At 45.4% G+C, this 10,827-nt stretch overlaps 1 protein-coding gene across 2 annotated transcripts in view; it reads right to left on the reverse strand.

Moving 5' to 3' along the window:
- The window catches only part of NOD2 (nucleotide binding oligomerization domain containing 2), a 55,041-nt gene extending 50,878 nt beyond the window's left edge, over positions 1-4,163 (reverse strand). The window contains exon 1 of one of the 2 annotated variants that reach the window (XM_060185569.1): positions 4,095-4,163. The gene's annotated coding sequence lies outside the window, so the exon portion shown is untranslated. Of the gene's footprint in view, positions 1-3,942; positions 4,064-4,094 lie in introns of those variants that run through there. The other variant, XM_060185574.1, reaches the window with a different exon arrangement.
- Between the last annotated feature and the right edge of the window lie 6,664 nt (positions 4,164-10,827).

The raw sequence follows: 10,827 nt of genomic DNA on the forward strand, positions 1-10,827 counted from the left end.
CTCAGAGGAAGGGCCAATTGACGTGCATCCTCCAGACTGACCCCCAGGCCCAGTACTCACATCTTCCTCCCCAAACCCCTGACCAACCTGATTTCTCTGAGCCCTGAGCCAGTGCACTTGTCTAAGTGCTGAAGTCTAGATCTACAGAAGAGAGAAGGGGTCTCTCTGTAGACCTGGATTTTTTTTTTTAGTTTCTTTCTTCTTTTTTTTTTAATCTTTATTATTATTGGATAGTCAGAAAGAAACTGAAAGGGAAGGAGTTGATAGAGAGGGAGACAGACAGAGAGACACCTGTCAGCACTGCTTCATCACTGGTGAAGCTTCCCCCCCTGCAGGTGGGGACCGGGGGCTTGAATCCAGGTCCTTGTGCATTGTAACATGTGCACTCAATCAGGGGGGCTACCACCCTGCCCCTCAGACCCAGCTTCTAAAGCCTAAGCCTTTCCCCTCCTCACCTCCTGTACCCACTCTCCACCCCTTCCACCTAGCTTCTCCCCATCCCCCAGGATATACACGGATAGCAATTTCTCTATCCTAAAAGTGGGCTCCAGCCCTACATACCACCACCACCACCTCCTCCCGCCACACACACACACACACACACACACATACACTGCCCTTCAAGGCAGGATTCTGTTCTCTGTATGTCATGGTTACTGCTGATCTTAACCTTGCTCAATCCTCAGCCCTCACCCTGCCTGTTGGTCAAAGGAAGGTATCAGAATCACCCCCTTCCTCCTCCACAAAGCACTGTCCTCCTTGCTACCCAGATAACTCTATGGAAGTAGCTCACTTATTGGTGCATTGTTTCACCAAGTGCATAACCCAGGTTCTAGACTGAACCTCACTGCATCGAAGGAAGCTTCATGCTGCTTTTCCTCTCTCCCTCTCTCTCATTTCCCTCTCTCTCTCTCTCTCTCTCTCATCTCTCTCTCTCTTTCCCTTTCCCTCTCCCTCTGAGAAAGGTAGGGAGGAAGGAAGGAAGAAAGAAAAAAAGGAAGGAAGGAAGAAATAGCTCTGTCTCCTTGTTGGCTGGTTCCCAATGGAAGGGTCTCACTGGGTGGCCCACCTCCTGACCATCACCCCCCTCCCTAAATGAACTCAGCTATCCATAGGCCTTTAGATACCAGCTATCTGGCAGTACTGTTTAAAATTTCATTTCTACCCTCCCTGTTAGACTTTCCCCAGCTGCCTACTGGACATCTTCTCCTGGACACCTCCCACTTGATAGGCACAAAACCAACCTCCAGGGTTTTCTCCTAAGCATCTCCCTTGTCAGTAGGGTGCAACAGCTACAAACTCCTAGATACTGAGAGCACAACCCTCCAAGGCACCCCGACTCCATTTCTCTCCCACCCCAAACCCCAGACAGGATGCTTTTTTCACACCTTCTATACTGTGAATGCAAGTCCCCATGGCCTCTCCCCAAAATGACAGTAGTGGTTGCTTATTGGTCTCCTCCTTCTGCTCTCACTCCCTTGCAGCAGATGAAGCTACTAACCCCTAAGTTAGAGCAGTGATGCCTCTGCTCTCAGCCCTCACATGGTTCGCATCACATTCACAGTCTACACCAAAGCCCTCATAGTGACCATCAGCAGTGCATAGACCCCCCCCACCCCTGCCTCTCTACACTCATTTGCTCAAACTGCTACCCCCACCTGCTCTTCACTCACTCTGCCCCAGGTACACTGTCCCTCCTTGTACCCAGAACAAGCCAGACCTGCTCCCGTCAGTCATGCTTCTGTCAGTGGGCTTCCTACATGATGCCCTTCCCTCTCTGCAGGTGTACCACCCCCACCCCCCACATACTCAGTTAGTTCAGCCCTCACCTCCTTCCAGGCTTTGCTCAGCCATCAGCATCCTTCCCTGACTATGCTACACAAAACAGCAGGGTTATGCATTGTGGTTGTGCAAAAAAAAAAGGTTTTCATGTCTGGGGCTCTGAGGCCCCAGGCTCCATTCTTGGCATCTTCATAAGCCAGATCAGAACAGTACTCTAGTTAGAATAAAATAAATAGGGCGGGGGTAGATAGCATAATGGTTGTGCAAAGAGACTCTCATGCCTGAGGCTCCGAAGTCCCAAGTTCAATCCTCCACACCACCAAAAGCCAGAGCTGAGCAGTGCTCTGGTGTTTCTCTCTGTGTCTTTCTCTCTCTGCATCTCTCTCTCTCTCTCTAATATTTATTCCCTTTTGTTGCCCTTGTTTTATTATTGTTGTAGTTTTTGATATCATTGCTGTTGGATAGGACAGAGAGAAATGGAGAGAGGAGGGGAAGACAAAGGGGGAGAGAAAGACAGACATCTGCAGACCTGCTTCACCGCCTGTGAAGCGACCCCCCTGCATCTGGGGAGCCGGGGGCTCAAACCGGGATCCTTACGCCGGTCCTTTCTCTCTGCATCTATTTCAAAAATAAAATAAATACAATACTTTAAAAAAAGAATAAAATAAATATTAGGCCTGGAGCCATGGAATTGCATGTGCGTAAATCCTGGTGTTGAAAAAAAAAGTTGCCGTAGCAGACCCCAACCTTGTTCCCTTTCACACTCTGTTTCCACAGTACTTCTCACCAAATGACAGATATATCATGCTTTTACTTATTTGACTGTGGTCTGACTCCTGTCTAGATTATAAACTCTATGAGGACAGAGGGTTCCAGGAGAGCCAAGGAGTAGAAACAAGGGTGCCAGCCAAAGCCACAGACTATTGGTTTCGTTGTAAGGTTTTTCAAATTTTATTAATAAGAATGAGAGCAAGAGAATCAAAGCATCAGTCAGGCACATGTGCTGTTAGAATTCAAACCCATGCTTAAGGGCCCAACACTTTCTTTATCCATGCACCACCTCCCAGGCCACCAAAGCCACAGCTCTGAGCTCAGTGAAGTGCCCACTGCTGAGCACTCAGCAGCCCCCTTGCCAGTTAGGAGCTTGCAGCCACCAGTGGGCAGAAGGTGGGCCAGGTAAGGCCCCCTCCAGCCTCAAATCCCAGTGTGCTGAGTGTCTCAGGAGATCTGAGGGAGACTTTGGGGACAAGTAACTGAGGCAGAAGAGCAGAGGTACAGGGAATGTCCCCCCACTTATCGGCACAGGATCTGAGAATGGATAGCAAGGCAGGCTTCTACCCTCTGGAAACAAGGATCCTGTTCAGCCTGGGGACATGCTATGGGAGGCCTAGGTGACAGAAGGAAGGGCCTAAGAGCTCAAAGAGGACTGAAGCAGGGGCAGACTGAGTCAGGGCTGTAGCTGTACTAAGTTCCCCTTAAGAGGTCTGGGGGTAGAAGGGGGTTAGTTTTCTGGAAAGCAAGGAAGTGGTCCTGGTTAACCCACTGACATGAGGTGGAAAGGAGAGGGTGAGCCCACCTGGGCAGAGCCTGGAGTGGGGGTGTCTGGGCAGGGAGTGAGGAACCCACACAGTCTCTGCACCCACGAGGCCTCTGCATTCAACTCTCAAGCACGAGGTCTACAGTTTGATCCCTAGCATCACATGTGCTAAAGTGATGTTCTGGTGTTCTCTGTCTCTTTTCTCCCTCTGTATTCACCTCTCTTCCCACGTCCCTCCCCCCCCCCCCCACACACACACCTTTCTCTGTCATAAATTTTTGCGGAAGGCAGACAATGCCACAGGGAGGGTGTGCTCTGGCTCAGTCGTCCAGGTATTCTTTCACTATATTGACTTCCACCCATTCACAACCACCACGGTGAAGATAGGAAAACTGTGGCCAGGAGAGAGGAAGACACTCAACTCTCAGAGGAGCCTGGACTGAGACGGGAACTCTGGCTTCCTCGCTCCAAGGACAGCCCCTGCCGCAGGTCTTGCCCCAAATCAGATTCAAAGGCTCCTAGGCCCCGAAGTTCTGGCCACTGCCCGCAAACCCTCCTCTCCTCGGTGGCTGCAACCAGCCAGGGGGCTCCCCAATGCCTGGCGCCCCTTTTAGTGCTTCCACCTTCCGTCTTTCCCCCCAGGGGAAATCGAGGCAGCTCCTCCCTCAATCCTCGATGGTCAGGAAGCAAGGAGTCCCAGGTCCGAGTTGGAGTGGAGAACCTAGGGCGCGCAGTCTCTGCGCGGACCCCCTCGCGGGGCACTGAGAGTACTCACCACCCAGCAGCCAGGAAGCTCCTGGGACTCTGGCTGCTCCGCGCGGGTCCGCCCCGCAGCCCGGGCGCCCTGTCGCCCGCCCTCCTCCAGCCACGCCCCCATCCGGAGACCACGCCCTATTCGGAGGCCACACACCCGCGTCGCCCAATTCCACCCCAGGCTGGTGTTCACCTGGGACTGGACCAGATGAAAAGTGGGAGCAGGCCATAGGGCCGGACGGTCCTGTGGCCGCAGAACATACACACATGCGTGCGCACATGTACTGGGGAACGAAAAACCTTTTGACAAGTGACGATGTCAGCTATCTCCTCCCCTTCTTCCCCTCCTCCCTCTTCTCACTTCCCTCCTCTTTTCCATCCTCATTTCTTTTTCTTTTCTTTTCTTTTCTTTTTTTTTAAGATTTCACTTCCCCTGTTCTTTTAAAATACTTTTTTATTTACTCATTTATTGGATAGAGACAGAAAAACTGAGATGGAGGGGGAGGTAGAGAGGCAGAAAGACATTTGCAGCACAATTTCACTGTTTGTGAAACTTTCCCCACCCTATCCCCCAAGGGGTTGGGGACCTGGGGCTCCAACCTCAGTCCTTGGCATGGCTCTCAACTAAATGAGCCACCATTTACGTTTTTTTTTTTTTAATGCTTGGTATTCAGAAATAATTGAATTCACATTCAATCCAATTCCACTTTTTGATAGAGACAGCAAGGGAGAGAGAGACAGAGAGAGAGAGTGAAAGAAACCTTAGCACCAAAACCTCCTTCAATGCAGTGGGGACAGGGCTCAAACCTAGAGTCCCACACATAGCACACTACCCAAGTGAGCTATTTCACCAGTCCTCAATTCTGTTTTCAAAATAGTTTTGAGTGACTACGTATAATATGACCGTGATGACTTTCATTTGCTATCAAAGAATGAGTATGTTTGAAGAAATCACGTGGCCTTGGACTCTGGACACACATAAGCATGATTCATATACTTGAGACCCCCCCCCATTTGATAGAGACAGAGAGTGAAAGAGACCATAGCACTGAAGCTTCCCGAAATGTGGTAGAGGCTGCACTCAAACCTTGGGTCATGCTCATGGCAAAGCAGAACTATCCAAGTGAGCTATTTCATTAGCCCACTTGATCTCTTTTCATGGAAATGCACGATTGTCCTTGGTGTGGTCTGTCTAACATGATAGCCCTATTGGCCTTTACTCCTGTCCTTACTTTTCTAGTCTTTCCCAGAGTCTATCTTCTCAAGATCACATCTTCCTGGTACCACCTCTGTGAGTGACACTTCTACATTATCTAATTATGATTATCTAATTATGATTTTGACAGCAAAATCCAGACATCAGGAGAAGAGAGGTCTGTCTCCTTTCTCTTTAGCCAAGAATGGAGATAGCAAGTACCTCTTTTCTTGCCCTATGGTGGGGGCCCAGGTTTGAACTCAACACCACATGGAAGGTACCATGGAGGAGGGAGGGAGGGAGGTGATATGGTGGCCCTCCCCCATTTCTTTCCCCGTCTCTATTTCTCTCTGTGTGTCTCTATCTAGATTTAAAAAAAAAATCCTGGGAACAATGAAATCACAAATGAACAAGACTCTGCCATAAATAATTTAAATTAATTAATTAATTTCCTCTTTGGGGGCCTCTTTTTATGCCTGGTTAAGTGCATAAATTACAGTGTGCAAGGACGCAGGTTCAAGCCCCTGGTCCCCACCTGCAGGGGAAAGCTTTATGAGTGAAGCATTGCTGGTACAGTGGTAGAATTCTCGCCTGCCACAGGAGTGATAAAGCAAGGCTGCAGGTGTTTCTCTCTGTCTCTTCCCCTATATTTCCTTCTCCCCCCTCAATTTCTCTCTGTCTCTATCCAGTAATAAATAAAGTGATTAAAACATATTTATAAATAAATAAATAAATAAATGTCCTCTCTTTGCCTTTTCCTTCCAATATTTCTGTTTCAGAGGAGAGCAGTCTCAGTACCAATGAGAATGCCCATTTAGTTCAGTCACAACATCTGACTGGATTTTAGCTGTTATGCTTCGTTGCCATGCAAGTCGTTTCATTTTACATTCTGGTTTCCTAATCTGCTGAGCAAGGGCACTAGTTTTCCACTGATCTTGTTAAAATTCATGTCACTTTTTAAAAATACCTGTATTGGGTTTATGCCCTGGCCATACAAGGGAACACCATGGAAAGCATCAGAGAAACACCATGGATGATGGAGTAGTGTTTTGGTGTCTCTGTCCCTTACCCCTCTCTCTTTTCCCCTTTTTACTTTTTAATTTAATTTAATTTAATTACCTTTACTTATTGATTAAAGATAGCTAGAAATTGAGAGCAAAGGGGATAAAGAGAGGGAGAGAGACAGAGAGACACCTGCAGCACTGCTCCACCACTCATGATGCTTTCCCCTTGCAGGTGGGAACTGGGACCCTGAACCTGGATTCTTGTGCATTGTAACATATGTGCTAAACCAGGTGCGCCACATGAGAGAGAAAGAAAATGGGGTCCATGAGACAACCTAGTGGTATCTTGTATACAAAAGGCCATGAGTTTATCCTGAATCATTCTTTCCTTCTTTCCTTTTCTTTTTTCTTTCTCTCTTTTTTAATTTTTGTTTTTCTTCTTTTCACCAGAGCACTTTTTAGTTTGGCTTACTGCGGTGCCTGGTATTGAACTTGAAACTCTGGAGGGTGATGAATGAAAAGTAAGTAGGGCACCAAAGTAAAAACCCAGTGGTGAGGGGTAGACATGCAGCTTCCTGGGCCAGTGGGGGGTGGGAGTGGGTGGGAGGGATGGGTCACAGTCTTTTGGTGGTGGGAATGGTGTTTATGTACACTCCTAGCAAAATGTAGACATATAAATCACTAGTTAATTAATATGAGAGGGGGAAAATCAATTGTATGTCTCAAAGTTTTTCAAAACACAAACTGAATCTTTTTAATATATAGGCTGTGTATTTGATATGCGGACTCTCTCAAAAGCCTAGACCAAGTAGATCAGAAGCATCCAATATAGCACAGCTATATACAAGATACTGTGTACTGTACAGCAAACCATAACAAAAGGACTTTTCAAAGTTAACCCAATTACCAAATAATGTGATGATAACATTAACTATCAATTGTCTTTTTGAACCCTAAGACAGCAGGAACCTCACATCTCCACTATAGAGCCTCTACTTCCCCCAGTCCTGGAACCCTTGGATAGGGCCCACTTTCCAGTATGCCTCTCCCAATCCATACCAAATAATATTGCATCCGCCGATCACAACCTAACCAACGCAACGATTGCCACCTCAACATGCTTCACTTCAGACTGTGTCCAGAGACTTCACGTGTGGAATGACAACCCTTCCTTCAGCTTCATTACTCGGGTGAGACCTTTCCTTTCATAGTATACTCTAATTTCATCTCAGGTGGTTCACTTTCTAACAAAGTCCCAAAACCTAGATATACACCAGTTTCTGTGGAGAGAGCTTATGTTCACACGTATCCATAAACTACTGCAAAATATATAGCTGAAAGCAGAAGTACACTAGAGTTTGCAGTGAGTACCTCCCTAACACTTCCTCTCCACTATTCCAAGCTTTGGGTCCATGATTGCTCAACAATTTGTTTAGCTTCTCTTTTCAGTCACCAGGTTCCAGATGCCACCAGGATGCTGGCCAGGCTTCCCTGGATTGAAGACCCCACCAATGTGTCCTGGAGCTCAGCTTCCCCAGAGACACACCCTACTAGGGAAAGAGAGAGGCAGACTGGGAGTATGGACCGACCAGTCAACGCCCATGTTCAGCGGGGAAGCAATTACAGAAGCCAGACCTTCTACCTTCTGCAACCCACAATGACCCTGGGTCCATGCTCCCAGAGGGACAGAGAATGGGAAAGCTATCAGGGGAGGGGGTGGGATATGGAGATTGGGTAGTGGGAATTGTGTGGAGTTGTACCCCTCCTACCCTATGGTTTTGTTAATTAATCCTTTCTTAAATTAAAAAAAAATCTTTTCCATAATGATTGTTACCCCCTAGCTCTGTTATATAAATATATATATATTCACATACACACACACAAACACACACACACACACACAACAGAGGTAAAGTCAAAGAGTTATGTCCTTCAGTTCGAGGACTCTTATTGCTATAGTTCATATCTATTGCCAAATGATCTGCATTTCTCTGAAAGACAGCTACAAGATGGTTTCACTCATATGTGCAATATAAGAAATGCAAAATAATAATAATAATAATGGAAAAACATGAACTTGTAATAGCAAAGAATCAATAAAAGTAGCCAAACCACCTATAGGACTTTGTGAAAACTATGTTGGTTTTCCTGAGGGAGGAGGGTTTGTAAGGAGGGAAAGGAGGAGAGAGTGGCACATTATTATGATGACAGGTGCATTGTGAAACTATATCTCTATAACTGTGTGATCTTATAAACCACTATTAAATCACTAATAAAAAATACCTGTATTGGGATTGTTGTATATACGTATCCAATGTAAAGAACAGTAACTGACTTTTCTATAGTGTACACTATATGTCAGGCTTCACCTACATGAACTCAGTTCATCTACAGGATTTTGACCATCACTGTTCTCTCAATTGTAGACACTCAGGCACAGGAAAGTCAACTAATAGCAGAGGCAAGATTTGTGCCCCACCCCCAAACCTATTACCAAAGGTCATGTTCTACTCATCATCCCATATTGTTCTCACATAGTACCTCAGTCAGTTGGAGCTGGGCAAAACTGTGTTTGGAGGGTTGACTCCACTCCAGGGAAATTGTTCTGATTGAGATATGGATCTACTTACAAGGATGTTCACCACTGTCTCATCTATAACCATGGAAACCTCTAAGAATCTTACATGCCCAATGTTAGGAGATTGTTTAAGAAACTGATGGGGCAGGGGCAGGAGGTAATGTACCAGGTTAATTGTGCAGGAGCAGAGCCCTAGAGATAACACTGGTTGCAAAAAAATAAAAGTGGGGGGAGAAGAAAGACAAAGGGATTAACCCTGTCCCTTTCTCTTTTTTTTAATCTTTATTTATTGGATAGAGACAGTCAGAAATCAAGAGAGAAAAGGAAAAAGAGAGAAAGAGAGACAAAGAGATACCTCAGCACTGCTTCACCACTCACAAAGCTTTTCACCTGCAGGTGGAGGCGGGGGGGGGGGGCTCAAACCTAGGTCCTTGTGCTTTGTGACATGTGTGATCAACCAGGTTTGCCATCACCCAGCCCCAGTCCCTTTCTCTTTCTCTTCTCCTCTGGAACTCTTATGATATAAATATTGTCCCTCTTGAAGTGATCCCATAACTCTTATATTATCTTCATTTGTTTTAGTTCCTTTTTCCTCTTTTTAAGCCCAGTTTAATGGCTTCCTCTAACCTATCATCTAACTTACCACTTTAACTTCTGGTGTCTATCATTCTGTTGATGTTCCCCTCTGCTATGATTTTCAGTTACTGTGTTACTTTTGTCACCCCCCCCCCCAAAGGTTTTGCTGCTCTGAGATGGCTTTTTTCAGAAATATAAAGAGAGGGAAAGAATCACAGCACTGAAGTTTCTGCCATTATGGTAGAGTCTAGGTTCAAACCTAGATCCCACACATGAAAAAGTAGTGTACTATCCAAGTGAATTATTTTTCTGATCCAACTACTGTATTCTTTATATTTGAATCTCTTGTGACTTCTTTCATACTTTCTCTCTGTTGTTGAACTAAATTGTTCATTTCTTTGAGCAACCTTAAAACCATAGTAAAGTCTTCTTTAGAAAGTATATATAGCTCTGTTGAAGAGGCTTTTTTTGTTAGCTTGTTTGTTTTATCAGGCTAGTACTTGGGCCCATTATTGTGAGTGATTTCCTGTCTCTGTCTTCTCGTTTTTGATGCCCCATGAGAACCGGAGTCCAAAATTCTTTCTTAAATGGGCCTGTGTCATGATCAGAGGTTGTAGGTATTCCACAGGCTGGTGAAAGAACAAACTCTGGCAAATTGTGCATCAACAATGGAACACTTCACCCTGACTATTGTTCTGATCTGTTACTATGGAAACTGAATTCCAATATGGCTGTACTTAACAGAGCTCCTCTCAGTAAGCTATCAATGAAGTTGTAAAGGCTACTAGTGCAACATCCATGAAATCTATAGCTTTTACTTCTAGTTTTATGTCATTCTAAAGTTATAGGCACAATACTAAACTAGAACTAGATGGTTGGGATTTGGTTTTATCCTATCCCTTATACAGCAGATTAAAGTACTACATTTTGCAGGTCTTTTCTCAACTCTGATTCATTATTGAGTGGAGTGGCTTTCCACCTTTGTCCAGGGCATCTCTCTGTGTCCTCAACATCTGAATGCTGAGATTTTCTCCCTTCCCATAATGTTTATTATGCACAGTGTAGCATTATTATTATTTCAAGGATGTAGGAAATCAGATCCTTCTATCTGGCTATCTTGGCCCCAACCCTATACATTTATTCTTTGCAAGATGCAATAAAGGTATTAGTATTACCAGATACTTATAATAGAAGGCTAATTTTTCTTAAGTAAACTGCTTTTTCAGCAAGAGTTACAATATAATTTAGGAGAAAAGTCTTGGTCTGGAGAAGTAGCTCACCAGGTAGGGGTGTGATTGCCATTAATGCAGCCCAGGTTCAAGCCCCAGAACCACATTGGAGGTGTTATTCTAATGGAAGAATCCCTAGTGCTATTGTCTCTCTCTCTCTCTGTGTGTGTGTG

Source organism: Erinaceus europaeus, chromosome 2 (assembly GCF_950295315.1).
Source record: "Erinaceus europaeus chromosome 2, mEriEur2.1, whole genome shotgun sequence".
NCBI classification, from domain to species: Eukaryota; Metazoa; Chordata; class Mammalia; order Eulipotyphla; family Erinaceidae; genus Erinaceus; species Erinaceus europaeus.